Source organism: Natator depressus, chromosome 5, assembly GCF_965152275.1.
Source record: "Natator depressus isolate rNatDep1 chromosome 5, rNatDep2.hap1, whole genome shotgun sequence".
NCBI classification, from domain to species: domain Eukaryota; kingdom Metazoa; phylum Chordata; order Testudines; family Cheloniidae; genus Natator; species Natator depressus.
Window position 1 is genome coordinate 105,883,254 of NC_134238.1, and position 21,646 is coordinate 105,904,899.

Consider the following 21,646-nt stretch of genomic DNA (forward strand, 5'->3'; position numbering starts at 1 on the left):
CTATATATATATAAAATTGTATGCCTATAAATATTTGATAATTAAATGGCACATAATAAACTAGCCAAAGAAGAACACAATTTAAAGAAGACATTACAGTTAGACCTGATTAATCAAGATATCTGGCCACTATAATTGCAGCACTCTAAGAAGAGACCAATCTTACACTTTCTAGGGATAACACAATGATTGATAATCTTGATATTTTTTCCTTTTCTGAACACAAGCAAAACTGGCTCCAGCAAGCTAGAGCTGATTACTCTGTATACTTTTTTTTTTTTCTTTTTATCAACCTTGAAATGCTGAATAAATCTAAACCGAGCGAGGCAAGAGTCAGATTATTTGAAATCTCTCTGGAACTTGCAAACTCTTTGTTACTCTGAAAAATCCAGTTTGTCTTCTAAAATGGGTTGTTTACAAAGGGGGGTGGGGGTGGAAAGGCATTCTACTTGTATTTCCATCTGCATCTTGAAGAGGAAGAAATCTATTTTCAACTAAAGGAAAAAGATTTACTCTTTGATCTATATTGGATGAAAGGCAAATTGTCTGGTTCTAGTTTTCTGGTTTGGAGATCGTTTGATTTGTATAAGCAAACAAAACTTCTGTTTCCCACCCAAATTTCTCAAATCTGTGAGATCTCTCTAACCAGGCCCTACAACCCTTCCTCACAACTTTAACTCACCCTAAACAATCCCCTCCCTCCAACAGCCATAGATTCTTCTACCTAGTGTGATGTCTTCTCAGAGGAGGAGAGCAGGATCTGCTATCCTCATCTGCTCTCCATGGAAGGTGCAAAGCCCTCCACCTTCCAGCCTCCAGCATTGTAGGGGTCTTCTCTTGGGATGGCCAGAAAGCCTGCTCCTTATGCTGTAGTTGGGTCTGTATTGGGGGCAGTCTGATACCATTTCATCAAAATCTATACTGATAATATGTGGCACTTATAATGTTCAGTTATACAGATATTAACCAATCTCAGTTCACTCAGATCATATCTTCCTGACAGAACTCAGTAACCTATTCACTGCTCTGAGTTACTGGCACCCAGTAAACCTTCCACTGGATCCCACTCTTATGCTATTTAACGTGACATGCAAGGAGAGCTCACCCTGGGGCCACAATTGGCTTCACTGCAAAGCTGGATAGCTTTGCTGGCTAGTGGAGGAGTGGGGATAAGATAGGGCCCAGATCACAGATCTAACTCATCTGCATTTGAGGTGGGTAGTGCCCTAGGTAGCAGTTGTAGGATGAAAAGTCGGGGGAGGAGGGCAGGGGGGCGTTAATTTGTTACAGATTGTTGTAATAAGCCCTTAAGTCCATTGTCTTTATCAAGGCCATGATTTTAGTATCTAGAAAAGTTATGAATTTAAGTTCCCAGGCTTGTCTTTTGAAAGCATTGTACAGGTTTCTTTTGCAGACAAGGACTGAGAGGTCAGATATCAATTGATCGTTTTGTGAAAAGTGTTCTCCCACAGTGTTATACCAATAAAATAAAAACCAGCAGGATCTTATTAAAGGGGAAAAGGCAAAATACCACATTTATTGTGAATACAGAAAGAATCATAGTAAGCAGTTAGTTATAGCTATAACATTCCATTCAATCTCATATTTATTCACACATTCATTCATACAAACACACACAGGTTCTGAAAGGTTGTTATCATAGTTACCAGCCTTAGAGTTGCTCATGCCAAGCCACTGGCCAGGTGGCCTGGACGTGAGAAGGGAGCAGGGCCTCATCAGATGCACATCTGATGCTCCTGGAAGTTGGTTTGCAGAATCAGACCCCAAAGTTCTCACTTTCTAGAGTCCATTTTTATAGGAATTTCTTCCTATGCCAGTCTATGGGAATTGCTTCATCATGCTGTTGCTGAATCAATCAGCAGACAGCACATTCCTGATGGCTCCGTGCTGCCAGATGTTACCTTGTTCTTTGGTTCTCCCATCCTTGAGGCTGTTGGGTGGATTCCAGTCTGCCCTCCAGTGGTCCTCTGGTTATTTCCGCTTGACGCCTTCTTCAGCCGATGGACACCGGATTCTTAGGCTGGCACTTCCCTGGTCATTCAGTTATCATCCACATACATCCTCTATCTCTATTTTAATCACAATTGTTAACAAAGCGAGATGAATACAACAAAAGGGTGGGGAGTCTCTGGGTGCTGTTTCTGTTACAGAGTATTGCTTTGAGTCTCTCTCTGTGTGAGTAGTTGTTACAAAGAATTGCTTTGAGAGCAGACTTTGTCTTAGAATGTACTAACACAATTAGCAGCTTGCACGTTTCACACACAGAGGGAGAGAAACAGTACCAAAAACCAAGAGACCTCATTATTTAAATTCCAGAGTATTACTAATTATGGGGAATCAAACTCATTGGTGATTTTAATACAGAACTTATTTAATATGATCCAACAACAGTAATAGTGTGTTTTTTGTCTTTTATCATTTTTCTGTGTGAGTGCATTCGAGAAAACTGTGAAGTTAATTGCACTGATTTTCATCTGATTTTAATGTTTGTAATAAACACTATAAATTCCTGGGAAATGTTAAACAAAATAAAAACTGAAGCCAAAGGGCCTTAGCCATAAACCTCTAAAAATCACTATTTGCACATGCTCAATGGAAGTTTGTTGGAAGGTGGAAGTAAATTCTCCAAAGATTCTGTCTGCATTGAGTATTCCTTTAGCCCGGGATGACAGGCACTTACTAGGGCTTTTGCTGCAACTGATCTTCCTAGCTACCATTGTGGCACTAGACACCGGAATTGAGAGCATCTCTCACCTGTGACCACAAGGCAGCATTGAGAAGAAGGGGGGAATGGCCTGACTTGAATGCAGAGAGGTGAGGTGCAGAGGGGGGCAGGGCAAGCCAGGTGCTCAGGGAATGAATCCAGATTATGGATTAATAAGGTTATTGGCTGATGGAAAACATATTGTCAATAAGGTACGGGACTGAAAAAAGAGCAAGTACAGGCTCATGATTAAGGCAGTTGAATGCTGCTTTGGAGAATTTGATTCTACCACAGCATTCCTGGATGATTCTAGGTAGGTCACTTAAAGCAAACTTTTCAGAGGTGGTCACCAATTGTGTGTTCCTCATTTTCTGGATACCTGACTTGAGCTCCTTGGGGTCTGATTTGCAGAAGCACTGAGCACTCACACCTGCAACTGAAGTCAGTGGGAGCTGTGCTTTGTATATGCAGAATCATATGCAAAAGATTACATAAATTTTAAGTACTCTAAAAGAATTAGAACCTAGGTGTTAGGTTGCAAAATCCAATACTCGTGGCTACTTCTGACTATTCTGGCCTCAGTTCCTATTTGTAAAATGAGAATAGCATACATCTTGCATCTCAGAGGGGTGTTGTGAAGCTGCATTCATTAATGTGTGTGAAACACCCAGATACTGTGGAGATGAGCACCACTGTGGAGATGAGCACCACAGTAAAAACCAATGAGGATATTAATAATTTTGTAATCAGTGCAGGATTTGGACGATGTGTAGTGAATAAGGCCTGGGGCCACACATCTTATGACAAGGATAAAAGAAATACTGAACAGGTACCTGTTCAGTAAGCACCATCTCTCCTGTGCACTGAATGAGGCAGGGCTCCTGAGGGAAAAGTAGTATGGGATCATATAATTGAAGACCATATTATAATGCATACACACAAGGAGTCACAATTAAGGTTGAAGAGGCAACCTTAATTCTGGTATTTCCTAGCTTTTGAGTGCTTGACTTTGCAACCCTGACAGTCTCTTAATGTAGGCTGGGCTTGGGTTTATTTTTTTGTTTTGTTTGGGGGTTGTTGTTTGTGGGTTTTTTTGGCTACATACTATATATTTTCATACATTTCACAGCAGTGAAACTCATGGCACATTTGTTAAAGGACGGAGGGGTTTTTTTTCTATTGTACTTATATACAGACCCTTTGATTTGTATGAAAAGCAATGCTTGCTGTATACATATTTTTGCCTTAATCTTGATGAAATCTTAGTGACATTTTAATTGCTACCATCCTCATTCACTTTCCCCACTTTGACATGCTTTCAGTGTACGCTTATTATCTGGGGGGGAAAAAGTCCTTTAAAAGGATACTTTTTATTTCTACCCAAACAGCCTTAAAATAATGGGAATGTGAGCCCAAGAAATAATCAACACTTCAATTCTGAGTTCCTGATAACTTTTCCAGCAAGACTCCCAACACATCGGAATGAAAATATTCAAGTCAAAGCACTTTTCTGCAGCTAAAACAAATTGCTTTATATATTTGTTAAGCTTTTGTCACCTTTAATTCTTGTGGTCAGATGTTTTTCTCCAGCGCACAGTCACACTCTGTTTTGACAAGCTGCCTAGCAGGTACTTTCTCCGTTCCAGGGATAATTATTTCAGCTAGGATTTCATTGTAACTGAAATTCAGCAGATTTTCTCCTTTTTTGGTCTTTGTGTGTATGTATGTGTGTACTACAGTCTCAAAAGGACACTGAAATGAAATTTGTAGGAGTTTCTTTTCATTAGCAAAATGTGACCTTAAAGTAGGTGAACCAGATGAAAAGAGAACCCAAATATAGAGGAAAACACATGCAGCAGAGTCTAGCTAGAACAGAGCTACAGTCACCTGACCTTTCTCTATTAAATACTCTCAAAAAGCTATTTAGCATTCAGCATCCCTCTTCTGTGATGCTCATACATGCAGATTAAGGGCTGCTCCAAAGCTCTTTGAAGTCCAAGGAATGACTTCCATAGATTTCAATGGATTTGGATAGTCCCAAATTGCTTTAAGTAGTCTCAATATACTGGCTCTATGTTTAAAGGCCTCGACTCAGCCTATTTCCATTTGGCTGTGCACAGTTTTGCACATGCTGACCCAAAGTTTTATGCACTTTTTGAGTTCTGACACCTGCAAGTACATTGGAACCATTCTAACACCTGAGCCGCCATCTAATGGAAGTTACTGACCACACATTGAGATGATAGTGCTGGAAGACTGCAAGTGCACACATCTGTGCATTCACAAATGGATGCTGAGTTGATGCCCCTTGGGCCCAAACATTTCCTTCAGCATGCAATGCTTTAAAAGCGTAGTATAGGTAGAGTCACAAAGCAATGGCAGTCTTTTCTGAACTCAGGAGTTCTTGAGAGAGCTCTCTTCCTGTATAGCTACCACAACTCTCACTGCCTGGAAGCCAGAAGTTAGTTCTGCTCCCTTTCTCAACTCTCAGGGTGAGAAAGGCAGTTGAGACTCATGCCAGTCCTTAGCATCTCTACTGAGATGGTCACAAAAGATGCCCAATGTAGTGTTACATTGTATGTTTGAGAGAGTATAGGCAACTGTGCAGCCATTGGAAGGAAGCAACATTTGGTCACTAGTGAGCTGGCTTTGAAGAAGTGACCAAGAGCAATAAGCTCTATTTTTATTAAGCCTCATCATAATGTATGTATTTACCCCAAAAAGAAAGTAGTTGACATACAGAATCTGTTAGAGAAGTTTGTCAGTGAACATATCCAGTAGGTTAATGCTGATGGGCAAATAGAGAAAAATTTAAAAAATAAAATTATGTTGTCATTAGCATGTATTGCAAGACACCAAAGGGTGTTTTCTGTCCCTTTTCTAGATTATACTCTTCTACTGCTGCTTCGTTTCCATTTTAAAAAGGTCCTTGCTCTCCTTTTTTATACCTAGTTTAAAGTCAGACTAGACTGTTCCTTTGTTGGATTAAGCAAATTTTGAATTAAATCTGCCTTCTATGAGCTCTATCTAGGCTACAGTTCAGTTACTAAGCCACTGTGTAAATTATTTTTGAATTCATGAATGGAAATCAGCACATACTGTCTCTGTATTAACTACTTTACTTTAAGGACGTGGCTATAAGCTGGTTATTTAGGAACTCCAGTGAGTAGATCTGACAATGCTGTAATTGAGATAATAACCTTACAAAAAAACAGGAATCACTTCTTGGGGGAATTTACCTTGTTTCCTGAAGGGTTTTGCTAGTATGCTAAGTTGGTGACTGTGCTTTTCATGACATAACTGAACAAGGGATATACAATCTCTTTCAGAGCATATAGTTACAAAAGATTAAGATGTTAGGCTGCAAGGTATAACAAACTGAACATACTGAATTTTGATTGCCACCTAATGCTATCATAGGACTGTTCTGTTGCATTAAAAGTAAAAACAACGTTAGGACTGTACAAAGTGTTGAATTTATTCAACAAAAGAGATCCATTGTAACTGTGGATATTTTATTATTTTTCAACCTGGACAAATTTACCATACAAATGCAAACAATTATTTTATATTATAGATCACTAGACATACTGACCTAATCCTGGGTAACAGCACACAGTTGCAGTAAGGGGTTGTATGATAGTGAACTTCTTTTTGGTGCTGAGTGGAAGAAATCCTCTCTTCTGTCCATGGATCAGTTTTTGAGTCATGGCATTGTGCTCAGTTGTATATACTGTATTATTAATATTATTATTAGGTTTGTGTATGTAAGCATCATCCTGGCAAATCCCAAAGGGACAATGGCCTCCTTGCAGATCGAGTGCCACCTGATCGATTTCTACTTAGGCTGGATATTCAATTTATGTCCATTAGTGGCAATCTTATTGTACCACCGAAGCTTTTGATCGCCAGACATGTAACAACATTCCTTAGTCCTTAGACACTCGCTAGCAATCATTGATTTTCCATTAAAGCCACTGAAACTAAACCAGTCCTCATGGAGGTGGTTGCTGTGTTCAAACACCTGTGATACAGCATGGCCAGAAGGCAGCAGGAGAGTGATATAGGAGAGATATGTAAGTCCCAGGATGAGGGGAAGCCTTATTCCCTGTAGAGGGAAGAAAGGTTTCTATAGATTAATTAAAAGCACCTAAAGTGAATTAGAGCACCTGAAGCTAGTCACCTGATTAAAAACTCCCTGCTTCAATCTTCCAGGGGAAGGAGTTGGAGCAGAGAGCAGTTTGAAGGAGTGCTGTGGCTGGCCAAAAGACCAAGACCCTAGGTAAAGAGACACCTGGCTTGTGCAGAGATAGAGGGCAGGAAGCCCCACAAGCTGAAGAGCAGGAGAGGGAAGTAGCCCAGGGGAAGGAAGCACTAGTTCAAATGGTTTACTACTATCCCTAGGGCCCCTGGGCTGGGACCCGGAGGAGAGGGCGGGCCTGGGTCTCTCCCTCTCCACTACTCTTCTTTGGGTTACTAGTGGGACAGTAGATACCCTAGTTCAGGGGCAGGAAACTGCACCCTGAACACCTCCCCAAGAAGAGGAAGCGCAGGACCCATCATAATCGTACCAGCAATTTGCCACACACCCCCATTTCTAATTTTGTCCTGCAACTTACTATGGAGCAGCTGATGAAGATGACAAGAATTGAAAATGTTAATCCAGTATTCTTCAGCCTTCCCCAATGCCCATATTTCATTCCATGCAATAAAATTGGTAGAACCATGATTCTATCCATCTGCAGCTTTGCGGCAAGCCTGATGTCATTACACCCCCACAGAGGCCACTGAAGAGGTCAAATTAAGGCAGCAGCAGCTGCTATGAGTGTTCACATCTTTCAAGCATCCTCCAGCACCATCCATGATGCTGCTGAAATATTTGACAGTTGCCATTTGCTCACTGCTCCATCTGGACAGGTTAATACTGAGCTGGTTGTAAACCGGAGTTGGAGGCTGCTTGATGGTAAAGGCCAGTGGCTTAGTTTTAGCCAAATGAATAATTAGAGCAATGCATGCGCCGCCTTTCTTGACCAGATCAACCATCAGCTGCAGTGATTCTCCAAACTGTAGTTGAGTTCTTGAAGGAGACTGGTATTCAACTCAACACCACCGACAGCTGCCTCGTCATATCATTCAATGCAGATATTGAAAAATTATGGTGATAGAATGGGGAAAAAAGGTAAGTTTCTAGCTCTCGTGGTTGTGAATAAATGCTGGGAAACATGAACTGAGTGTAACTATCGCAGTGATGTTGCCAGAGTCTGCAGGCAAACTGAGACAATAACTCTTAGAAGGGTGAAATGCACCTTGCATTGCTCTGGGGCCCCCACCAATACCTGTCCAACAAGGCTGTGTGTGACAGGAGGAGAACAGCACAGCAGGCTCTACTCTCACCCAAACAGATTCACCTCAAGTGCTGGGTCCCTCTTGCAGGAAGTCCTCCTCTGGCTCCCGGAGGGGACCCATGCAGGCCAGGGAGCAGAACCACAGGGAAGTCCACGTTGTGGTGTGACTAGGTCACCAAATGGTTTTATTCCAGCTCTACTCACAATAATCAGAGCCCAGTTGTTGAAGGGGAAATTTCTCTGAGATCAGTACTTCTTGTTCTCTGACAATTTTTGGAAAGAGGATGGGTGAGGGGAGCTGGCTGAACTGCTATACTTTCCACTGGAGGGAAGTGGGGGAGGCAGTGAAGCAGGCCCTGATCAACTTGACTTTTCCCCAGCTGGATAGCTCCACTTCCTCTCCCTGTGAAAAAAATATAGCAGCTCAACCTGTTCCCTCCTCATCCTTTCCCTAGCTAAACACTGCTCTCAATTCCTGGGCTCTCTCCCTGTAAGATGCTTCTCCACTTCTTGGAGGGAAGGGATGTGGCAGGGGCCCAGAACTGCAGCCGCAACAAGGACCTCTTTGGGGGCAGTAGCAATGATGCCATATTGAAAGCTAGGGCCTTGTCATGGGGATGGGGCCATCACCAGAATTAAATGGACTGTGGGCAGCAATCACCCCTCCTCTGCACTCCTTCTACTGCTCTTCTAGAAGCCCAGGTATGAACCCTGCCCACACATTCCAAAGTCCAAAATCAGCCATCCAGGGCAATGTCCATGTCCCTTCCTCCCTGCCCCTCCCATATGTGTAACAGATTACAAAATTAGTTAAATTAATTATCACAGTGAGTAATCATCTTAAAAGTAGATTTGAAACATTAAAAAGTCATTTTAATCTTTTGATAATGGCTCAACGGACAACAAAATATGGGTGTTCCATCTTTTGACAACTTTTCACACATTCCAGTGACTTGTGTAACACACTGGTGATTTTGAAGGTTGAAAGGTATATGCTTAACATTTTGCCCTGACATGTGGGCTTGGCCAAACTGTACTTGACACAGGATACAAGGTGTGGATGTAAAGGTGGCTTTACTCCAAGCTATCTATGAGCCCAAGGAGCCCTTTTAGTAAATGGGAATTGACAGATCCCAGAGACATTCTGGTCATGCCTCTTTCCCTGTCATTCCCTATATGACAATGGCTACAAGAAAGGGTAACATAAGGGCTCCACATCAGCTCGGACTCTGTATAAAGCTCTACATCACCTGGGATTCCTCCTACAATGGGCTACTCCTCAGATAGCTAGTTTCACAGCCCTAAGTGACAAATGGAATATAGTCCAGGAGAGAATCTTACCCTTTATTTCTAATAAAAGTCAAAACATTTTCCTTGAGTTTCTCATTTCCTCCCAATGCTCAATTATTCTCACTAAAACTTGACAATTGTTTGAGAGCTATTTTAAAACAAACCAAAAAAATCACACATTTAAATTTTTTCCTGATTTTTTTCCCTTCAATTCCAAATTTGTCAGTCTTAATATTTTTAAAATGTTGACCTGTTCTATTGTTTATCTTGCTCAGTACTTGGCCTCTTCAATTCTTCTCTTGTCTATTGACAGATTTACCTGAATGCCATTGTAATTAGTGTCATGGGAACTTTGCTGTTTCTTGTACACACCTACAGGCTTTCTACAACCCTTTTTATTCACTTTGTCCAAGTTCTCACTCTGAAATTTAGGTTCAGTTTCCAGTTCTAATGAACTCCAAAAATGTAGTAATACTCAGCCACAACAGTCCAGTTTTGTCTGGTTTCAGATTTAAACTGGGTGAAACCATCCAATTTCTCTGCTTTCCAAAACCATAGAACAGACCTATTTCATTTAAAACACAGCCAGGTGCAATTAAAACTCCACCCAGGTTCACAAAATACAATAGATTCTGGTCCAATTTGAAGTTTACAACCAAATTCAAATCTTCTCAGGATTGCGATTTCATTAGACGTCAATAAAATTACTAATAGAAGTAAAGGTTTGGAAGGATCCTAAATATAGAATAGGTTAAGGTTTACTTTGTGTAGTCAGTGATATAAGACAACTTTGTTTTTCTGTTAATTTTTAAAACTTTTGTTCACTCAGTAATAAATTATGGTACAATTTCATCCTGCACAAAGGATTTTTTTTAAAGTGGCTTATATGCTATAGGAACGTAATGTAGGTCCTGAACCCACGGTTTTGCTAAATTGCAACATTTTCGTTAACATGAACACACATCTTGATGTTCCACACAACATCCATTCATCCACAGATTTTACCCCTTTTTTTTCTTCAGTGAATTTTTGTCTTCCTTTTCATTACATTGACCCAGTGTTTTAGATGCTCTACAAGAGTCAAAAATCCTAGACATCCCAGGGATTTGAATGACTGGTATAATGCCTGTGTAAAAGATGAGAAACAGAAGGATATTGTTGAACCTATAAAAAGATGGCATTTTCCCTGGCTCTGAGAAGCCCTGTTCAATATTGAAGTTTTGCAGCTTTCAATCCTTTGATTTGTGAGCAAGAGTGTATCACTTCTTGGCCATTATGGAACCATAAAAGTTTCCTATCACTTCCCATCCCATTTTATTTTAGAAAAAAGTAAACGCTTTACCTGTTCTACTTTTTTCTCGGAATTAGACATTTTTCAGTATCCTGAAGGGAAGTTTTATGGGAAAAAATCTATTTCTGACAAATATTTTTAAAGACATTTATACAGCAACTGTCATCTCAAAGAATCCTAAAAACATTTATGGCCAAGATTTCAAAACTGGGAACCTAAAGTTAGCCTCTTAAGCACAAATTTAGGCACCTAAATAAGGCATTTGGTTTTCATAGGTACTGAGAATTCCAAAATTCCTATTGATGTCAGCATTTCAGAGAAACCATTCCAGCAAAGCACATAAGCATATAATTATCTTTCAGCTTGTAACAAGCCCATATCCAGCAATAAGATTGCTCACAGCAATGAGAATAGTCTTCAGGAAGCATTTTAAGTTGTTGTTAACTGTTGCTGTTGTTTGCAGCAGTCATTAGCTTTCAATAGGTCAATTTTATATGTAGCTTTCAATAGATAACTTTTATAGAAGTTGATCTTTTAGTATCTGATTTTATACAGTCGATCGTGCATGTCTCCACTAAACACATTAGGTTGGCAGAGTGCGTCCTCAATACCGTGGCTAGCATGGACTCATGGAGTGGTGCACTGTGGGTAGCTATCCCACAGTCCCCACATCCCATTGGAATTCTGGGTTAAGCTCCCAATGCCTGATGGGGCAAAAAACATTGTCACGGGTGGTTTAGGGTACATGTTGTCAGTCTCCCTTCTCTCCCTCCCTCCTTGAAAGCAACAGCAAATAATCATTTTGCGCCTTTTTTCCTGGGTTATCCCTGCAGATGCCATAGCATGGCAAGCACGGAGCCCACTCAGCTGTACACTGCTTTTGTGAGCATTGTAAACACCTCGCGTATTATCCTGCAGTATGTGCAGAGCCTAGCTAGGAGCCACCAGCACGAGGAAGATTGTGAGGAGATCATGGACACAGACATTCATGAAAGTATGGGATGTGGCAATTCGGATATCATGGCGATATTGGGGCAGGTTGATACAGTGGAACACCGATTCTGGGCCTAACAAACAAGCACAGACTGGTGGGACCATATAGTGTTGAAGGTATGGAATGATTCCCAGTGGCTGCAAAACTTTCGCATGCATAAAGCCACTTTCATGGAACTTTGTGTTGCTTTCCCCCACCCTGAAGCTAGGAATACCAAGATGACACCTGCCCTGACAGTTGAGAAGCGAGTGGTGATAGCCCCATGGAAGCTTGCAATACCTGACTGATACCAGTCAGTTGGGAATCAATTTGGAGAGGGCAAATCTACCGTGGGGGCTGCTGTGATCCAAGTAGCCAAGGCAATCAATAACCTTCTGCTAACAAGGGTAGTGACTCTGGAAAATGTTCAGCTTATAGTGGATGGCTTTGCTGCAGTGGGGTTCCCTAACTGTGGTGGGGCGATAGACGGAATACATATCCCTATCTTGGCACCGGACCTCCTTGCCAAACAGTATATAAACCGCAAGGGGTACTTCGCACTGGTGGATCACAAGGGCCGTTTCACCGACATCAACGTGGGATGGTCGGGAAAGGTGCATGACGCTCACATCTTTCGGAACTCTGGGCTGTTCGAAAAGCTGCAAGAAGGGACTTTCTTCCCAGACCAGAAAATTACCATTGAGGATGTTGAAATGCCAATAGTGATCCTTGGGGACCTCTCCTACCCCTTGTTCCCATGGCTCATGAAGCTGTACACAAGCAGCCTGGACAGCAGTAAGGAGCAGTTCAACTATAGGCTGAGCAAGTGCTGAATGGTGGTAGAATGTGCATTTGGACATTTAAAAGGGCACTGGCACTGTTTGCTGAGTACGTTAGACCTCAGCAAAAGCAATATTCCCATTGTTATTGCTGCTTGCTGTGTGCTCCATAATATCTGTGAGAGTAAGGGGGAAACGTTTATGGTGGGGTGGGATGTTGAGGCAAATCACCTGTGTTAGGGGGCTTATTCCTTCACCCACTCACTTCCCTGGTCCTTCTTGCATGAACAGAGAGCAACAATACCCGAAGTCCAAAGGTGCAAACAATTTGATGTTTATTGGGGTGAACTTCCAGCAAGCATGATTTCAGTTTCCTTCCTTAGTATCCTCCTTCCCAGCTCTGACACCACAGAGCCTTACACCTGTGTCCCTGTTCCCATTCCTGCCCTTAGCCAAACATTATTCCAATTTCCTTACCCCCATTCCCTATTCCCATTTCCCCCTTTAGCAAAACATGATTGCAATTTCCTTACCCCTATTCCCTGTTCCCACTTCCCCTCTTTAGCAAAACATTATTCCAATTTCCGCACCACCATTCCCTGTTCCCATCCCCCCTCCCACCCACGCCCACTCACTTCCTCATTGACTACAGATTATATAGTAAAACTTGAGTTCTGCTTAGCTATACCTTAACCAATCATTTTCCTGAAATTTAACTAACCAATCCTAACATATTGTAACATGATTATGTACCCAATTATATCCCACCACCTTAATTAGTTTACACCCAGCAAAATTAATTATACAGCAGACAGAAACAATCACAGAACCAGACAGAGATTATACAGACAAACAATAGCAAAGTGGGAACTATAATGACAAAACAATACAGAAGTGAGGATTTTACATCCCAGCTATTGATAAGTGAGTTCTTGCCAGACAGGATGCTATCAAACTAAGTTTCCTTTTACATTTTCTAGGCACTTCCCTTTCTCTGGAGGTGATAGGCACTATCAGGACAGGATTGTATTCCTAACAGCCCAATAGCACCTTTTCAATGTGACTAGTTTGGAATGTGAGGATGTGACCGGTCGCTTCCCAGCTTATGGCTGCCTCTGTTGCTTAGCCAAAGGCCTTAGCCTAAGAACAGGGCCACAGACTGTCACAGTAAGAGAAGGCCCTTACACCAGCAGACAGTGATTTTGATTCTTTCTTTTATACCTCTAGAACTAGCCAAGTGATAAGAATACACCTAAATTCTTAGCGTATAGGCCTTTACTGACAGACCTGAATATCTATATCCTAACAACCTGGTGGACGGTTTTGTACAGCCAGACACAGGTAGCCGAGGTGGGGTGGGGGAGGAGGGAAGGACAAGGCCACATTGCTTATTGTAGCCACACTACAAATCAAAGCTGTTTGAATGACAGCCTTCTGTTGCTTGGGCCATCCTCTGTAGTTGAGTGGCTGGGTGCCCGGAGCCTCCCCCGCCCCACTGCGTCTGGGTGAGGAGGATATGGAACTTGGCGAGGAGGGCAGGTGGTTATGCATCCGATGAAGTGAGCTGTAGCTCACGAAAGCTCATGCTCAAATAAATTGGTTAGTCTCTAAGGTTACACAATGGATGTAGTGGGGGTCTGTACTCTACTTGCCTTTCCTGCAGCTCCACCAGACGCCTCATCATGTCCGTTTGCGCCCCGTTAGCCTCGGCATCTCTTCCTGCATGTTCCTTCACTGTATGCTTTCTTGGCCTCTGACATCGAATGCTTCCATGCATTCAGCTGTGCCCTATCAGTGCGGGAGGACTGCATGAGTTCTGAAAAATGTCATTGCGAGTGCGTTGTTTCACCTTCTAATCTGCGATAACCTTAGGGATGGAGTTGATACAGGGAGCATGGAAACATTTGCAGCTGCAGGGGGTTGGAAAGGGGAGAGTAGAATTTAAGACGATACATTTCTGGGAACAAAAGGGAGACTCTTTCACAGTGAATCAAGCAATTCACAGCAGACAGCACGTGCTTTAGGTACAAGGTCACATTTTGCCTTTTATATTGAGCACCTGCCGGTATGGTGACACATCACAGACAGCTGGGCAACAGAAGTCGGTTACCAGGCAGCCATGGTAAGCCAAAGGGTATGTGGGGTTGGCTTCTTCCTCCTTCATAACATGTGGGAATGGTTTTAAACTGAAGTGCCTTCCTTTCCAATAGCAACCAATGCTGGTTGGATTTGCTGTTTAAATGGAAGGGCTGTGGGTTTGGGTTGGATGTGCATCACACCCCTCCCCCGCCATGTGGCTATTCTCCGGGATGATCCCTTTTAGCCAAGCGCAAACAGCCCAGCATGACCGGGGTCTAATGTGCCAGGGATCAGCAAACAGAGGAGATTATTGTTCCCTTACAAAAATTCCCCTATTTCAACCAGGTGACCATGAATGATATCACTCTCCTGCGGCTGACACAGAAAGATAAAGACTAAATGTTGCATGAATGAGACCAAAACCAAGGACCATTTGCTGCCATGCTTTGTGCTGCAATGATTCCAGACCACTTGCTACTGGCTTTGCACGGTAAAGCGTCCTACTGTGGAGGACGAAATAAGGCAGCCCTCCCCAGAAACCTTCTGCAAAGGCTTTCAGAGTACCTCCAGGAGAGCTTCATGGAGATGTCCCTGGAGGATTCCCGCTCCATCCCCAGACACGTTAATAGACTTTTCCAGTAGCTGTACTGGCTGCAAATGCATCTCAATTCTTCAGGGCAAAGCAAACATTAAACACAATTGCTTTTAACCCCTGTAGTATCGTTAGAAATGTGCACTCACCAGACGTACCGTCTCCATCTTAAGGGCCTGGGAACAATACACCCTGGGAGGGTATTTGCTGCAGGGTGAGGTAAAGGTCCTGGCTGCTGGGGAGAACGGATTCTCCTCTTGCCTGCTGCGTATTCTCCTCCTCTTCCTCTTCATCCACAAAATCCTCCTCCGTGTTGCATGAGGCTGCCACCTTGCAGGTGTCCACAGACAGTGGTGGGGTAGTGGTAGGGTCCCCCACCCCGTAGAATGGCAGGCAGCTGATCATAGAAGTGGCATGTTTGCGGCTCTGACCTGGAGAGACCATTTGCCTCCTTTTTCTTTTGGTAGGCTTGCCTGAGCTTCTTAATTTTCATGCAGCACTGCTGTGTGTCCCTGGTGTAGCCTCTGTCTACCATGCCCTGTGCGATTTTTGGCATATATATATATATATATATATATCAGCATTTCTTCTGCTGGATCGGCATTCTGCCTGCACAGATTCTTCTTCCCATACAGCAATCAGATCTAGTGTCTCCCGTTTGCTTTATGCTGGAGCTCATTTGTGATTCTGGGACTGCATGGTCACCTGTTCTCCTGAGCTCACCACACTGACCAAACAGGAAATGAAATTCAAATGTTCCCGGTGCTTTTCCTGTGTACCTGGCTAGTGCATCGGCGTTGAAAGTGCTGTCCAGAGCGGTCATATTCGAGCACTCTGGGATAGCTCCTGGAGGCCAAGCCATCAAATTGCACAATGCTGCATCTGCACTACCCCAAATTTGACCCAGGAAGGTCAATTTTAGTGCTACTCCCCTTGTCGGGGAGGAGTACAGCAGTCAATTTTAAGAGCCCTTTGGGTCAGCAGAACGGGGTTGGTTGTGTAGCCGTATTGCTTATAAAATCAACCTAACATGGCTAAATTCTACCTAACCTTGTAGTGTAGACCAGGCCTAAGTCTCCTTCTGAGTTGTCCTTCTGAGTTCCTTCTTGTTTCTTCCACTTATATTCTCCCAACTACTTTGTTAGCCCAATGATTGCCACCCAGGTGCTCACAATTCCTCAACAGAAAGTATATAATTGCCTCCACCTGGGCCTGCAGCCTTCTTTGGGCTGCAGCAATGTCGGGATCAGGGTGCTGCTGATAGTGCTGTGTCACAATAGCTTAACTATACTTCTACTGAAGTTAGTGCCAAAACGTCTTTCAACTTTAGGGGGAGTAGAGTGCTTTTGAAAATCCCGCACTAGAGTTAAAGTTATGCTTATATTAAGAAAATTATGGATATGGCAAGCACTGAAAAACTGTCATTTCTGTAACTGTTTGTTTACTGTGACTAGAAATTGTCTAAAAATTCTTTATCCGGTGTTCACCATCTTGCTGAACTTTGGTGGTTCAGATAAAACAGTACACATATCCAAACTGCTCCTCGTTATAGTTTTGCAAAACGACCTAACGAGGCTTTGCAAAACAGATACAGACTCATCAGGCTACTTCTAGTTATGACAAGTAACATTCTACTTAGATAAATGCTAAAATTCAGCCGAAGACCCAAGCTAGCAAGGTAACTTATTTGTAGTACTTCACTTGGAAGGGATTCAAGAAATGAAATGGCTTTTCTTTCTATGCTCTATAGCCCTAAATGAAAAAAAAATCTTTTATCATGTAAATTGTTCTACCATATATAGAAAGAACAAGCTTTCTTTTGCTTGAAAAGAGTTGTATGCAAAATTTTCAGTCACCTAAGTTAGATCATCCACTTACACATCTGGGCACTAACAGCTACACTTAGAACTCCAATACATGATTTAGGTGCCTTAGTACTAGCGGGGGGACCCACTTTGGAACAGGTTACAGAAACTCAGGCACTCATGTTTGAGAACTGGAAATTGGGGTTCAAGTGTTTTGCTCCTTAGGTGTTCTTGGTTTTTGTTTTTGTTTTTTAAACTGGAACTAGTATACTGAATCTGTTCAGCTAGGTTGCTTTGAAAACCAACCCTTCTGTATAGCATTTGTTTGTGTACTGAACATACTCAACTGGGAAACACCTATAACTCCTTTGAAATATTCCTCCATGCAACAAGGAATGAGCTTGGGCAGGACATAATTTTTTAAAGCCTTTCCTCCCTATAATGGGAGCAGACAGTCCAGATGACACAGTGAAGTGCTGCATAGTGTTGGGCCTGTCTTCCAATTCAAACCAGAGCTGTAGTTCAGGCAGGCACAAAGACTCTGATGAACAAGGCCTTCCAAAGTTGTAAGTTCACTCTTATCTCAGTATAAGATCCCCCAGCTGCCTGTGTGGTCATTGGAAAGGCTACAAAATACGCAGCTAGTGGGAAATCCAAAATATTACATACAGAAGAGCCTGTAAGCTGTAACCCTTATTTTTAGCTTAGTAAGGACTTGTTCAAACTGAGCAAAAACTTGAGTTAAGATATCAGGACTTAGTTCATATAAGCAAGGTGAGGAGAAAATACATGTCAGGTGGTTGAATCTTGTGCTCTGGTTCTATCTCCAGTAGCAATGCTTGTTGGGGTCATTACACATCCAGGTGTTAAAATGTATACATTTATGTAAAAGAAAAGTATATTTGTAGCTGCTGTTTTTCTTGTACAAAAGTGGGGGCCTGGTTGAGATCCTTTTTAAGATGTAACCCCCACAATTCAGCTCCATCTGTCAAACAATTAAGATTTGGGAGTTTTCCTATCTTGGATTTTAGGCTGGACAAATGGAAAAATTTAGCTCTAGATCTTCCTATCTCTCTCTCTCTCTCTCTCACTCTCTCACACACACTCACACACACACATGTTCTAGGGTTTTATTGTGGGCTTTGGTTTAGGCCCATTTCCAATACTGGCAGTTAAAAAAGATACACTTGACACTTTCATATTACTGAGAGAGAAAAACATTGTATTTGGTTTGTCAAGGATCAGTCTGAAACTAAATAAACTAGAGGGGATGCCTCTTGACTTTTGTTCAATAGAAGAAATTGGTTGCTAAAACATTTGTCATGTTATATAGCATTCATACTACCTGACATATGAGTAAGTCAACCAGATTATGAAATAGACACTTTTACCAATATGTCATGAAAATTTGTGAATTGCTTTTACTGTGTTAGGGCCTGATCCAAAGTCAATGGAAAGACTTTAGGGGTATTATTCCTTTTTTCCCCTCCAGTTATGTTTCTTGCAGCTGGCATGTTCCTGCTCTTTGTGATCCAGCTGTGATGATAGTACTTTTCCATCTCAAGAATGTTGAGAGACTTTATTAATAAATGATTTTAAAGAGCTTTGAGATTATTGGATGAAAGGTGCTGTATTCATATAAGTAATAGTATATATATTTGTCACAGTACAAAATGAGACCTTGTAAAAGACAAAACCATGAAAGGTTATATTTGAGAGAAAGAGAATAATGAAATGTGAAAGCTTGTTGTCCTTAGTACGGTCATGTAAGTTTGATTTCAGCGATCTATGAGAAGAATTAAACATTAACATGGAAAAACCACTGTGTGACTCTGAGAGTAAAGAATATTTGGCATGTATGTGCATGTGTGTACACAGTAGATGTAATGTGGCAGATTACAACTGAACTAGAATGTTTCTTGCTTCTTTGACATTTATATGCATTGGCTGCCTCTAATGCAGGATTAATGAATAGATTAATAGTTTTTTTTTAAAGTCTGAAGAAACCATTAGACCATCTAGTCTGACCTCCTGTATAATACAGGTCCTAAAATTTCACTCGGATATTCTGGCATTGAATGGAAGAACTTGTGTTTGGCTAACGCATGCATTCCAGAAAGGCGTGAAGTCCTGATTTGAAGACATAGAGAGAAGGAGAATCCACTGTTTTTTCCAGTGGTTAATCACCCTCACTTTTAAAAATATTAATCTTTCCAATTGGAATGTGTCTGGCTTCAATTTGCAGCCATTGGTTCTTGTTATGCCTTTCTCTGGTGGATTACAGAGCCCTTTATTATTCAGTGTATTCTCCCCATGAAGGTACTTATTTAATCACATCACCTCTTAATCTTTTATTTTTTTGACACACTAAACAGATTGAGCTCCTTAAGTCTCTCACTGTAAGAAATTTTCTCCAGTCCTTGACTCCTTTTTTGGCTTTTTTATGCACTCTTTTCAATATTTCAAAATGTCAACACTAGACACAGTATTCTACTTTGTCTCACCAATGCCATATGCAAAGGGAAAATCACCTCCCCGCACCTTCTCACTACTCCCCTGTTTATTCAGCCAAAGAGTTCATTAACCCTTTTGCTTCTGCATTGCAATAAGAGCTCATGCTGAGTTGCTTGTCCACTATGACCCCTAAATCCTTTCCAGAGTCCAGGATATAGTACCCCTTTCTGTATTTATGGCCTAAATTCTTTTTTCATATATATATATATATAATGACCTTGCCTTAGGCTGGTGAAATTGACTCATTCAAATAAAATGTATTTTAATACAATCTAGGTCACTCTGTACAATCTAGGCCCAATCCTCCTCATTATTTGCCACTCTACCAATCTTTGTGTCATCAGCAAATTTTGTCAGTGATTTTACATTTACTTCCATTCACTGATAAAAATATTGAATAGCATCGGGCCTAGTTCCATTCCCAATAGAACTAGGGAGCAATTGTGGTTGTATCGTAGAGCTTGGCTGTAGACAATGGATTGTGTGGTGTGGTCTGGATGAAAGCTGGAGGCATGTAGGTAAGTATAGTGGTCAGTAGGTTTCCAGTATAGGGTGGTGTTTATGTGACCATCGCTTATTAGCACTGTAATGTCCAGGAAGTGGATCTCTTGTGTGGACTTGTCGAGGCTGAGGTTAATGGTGGGATGGAAATTGTTGAAATCATAATGGAATTCCTCAAGGGCTTCTTTTCCATGGGTCCAGATCATGAAGATGTCATCAATGTAGCACAAGTAGAGTAGGGGCATTAGGGGATGGTCACCATCGCTTATGTTTACATAAACACCACCCTATACCGGAAACCTACTGACTGCTATCCCTACCTACATGCCTCCAGCTTTCATCCAGACCACATCACACGATCCATTGTCTACAGCCAAGCTCCACAATACAACCATATTTGCTCCAACCCTCAGACAGAGACAAACACCTACAAGATCTCTATCAAGCATTCTTACAACTACAATACCCACCTGCTGAAGTGAAGAAAAAGTGAAGTGACGATTGACAGAGCCAGAAGAGTACCCAGAAGTTACCTACTACAGGACAGGCCCAACAAAGAAAATAACAGAATGCCACTAGCCATCACCTTCTGCCCCCAACTAAAACCTCTTCAACACATCATCAAGGATCTACAACCTATCCTGAAGGATATGACATCACTCTCACAGATCTTGGGAGACAGGCCAGTCCTTGCTTACAGACAGCCCCCTAACCTGAAGCAAGTATTCACCAACAACCACACACCACACAACAAAACCACTAACCCAGGAACCTATTCCTGCAACAAAGCCCGTTGCCAGCTGTGTCCACATATTTATTCAGGGGACACCATCATAGGGCCTAATCACATCAGCCACACTATCAGATGCTCGTTCACCTGCACATCTACCAATGTGATCTGTGCCAGCAATGCCCCTCTGCCATGTACATTGGCCAAACTGGACAGTCTCTACATAAAAGAATAAATGGACTCAAATCAGATGTCAAGAATTATAACATTCAAAAACCAGTCGGAGAACACTTCACTCTCTTTGGTCACTCGATTTCAGACTTAAAAGTGGCAATTCTTCAACAAAAAAACAGACTCCAACAAGAGACTGCTGAATTGGAATTAATTTGCAAACTGGATATAATTAACTTAGGCTTGAATAAAGACTGCGAGTGGATGGGTCATTACACAAAGTAAAACTATTTCCCCATGTTCCCCCCCCCCCCCACTGTTCCTCACATGTTCTTGTCAACTGCTGGAAATGGCCCACCTTGATTATCGCTACAAAAGGTTTCTCTCCCCCCCGCTGGTAATAGCTCACCTTACCTGATCATTCTCTAAGGTGCCACAAGTACTCCTTTTCTTTTTGCGAATACAGACTAACACGGCTGTTACTCTGAAACCTCTCATTACAGTGTGTATGGTAACACCCATTGTTTCATGTTCTCTGTGTGTATAAATTTCCCCCCTGTATTTTCCACTGCATGCATCCGATGAAGTGAGCTGTAGCTCACGAAAGCTTATGCTCACATAAATTGGTTAGTCTCTAAGGTGCCACAAGTCCTCCTTTTTCTTTTTGCAGATACAGACTAACATGGCTGCTACTCTGAAACCTATCTTGTTTTGTTTGCTTGCTCGAATTGAGAAGAAGATTGTAATTCTTTGATTATGGGCATTTGGGGGCATTCTCCTCCATAAAGATGGCTGAGTGCAAAGACTATGACATAGGCCCCAGGCTTCTTCTTGTAACTCTTGATTAGAAG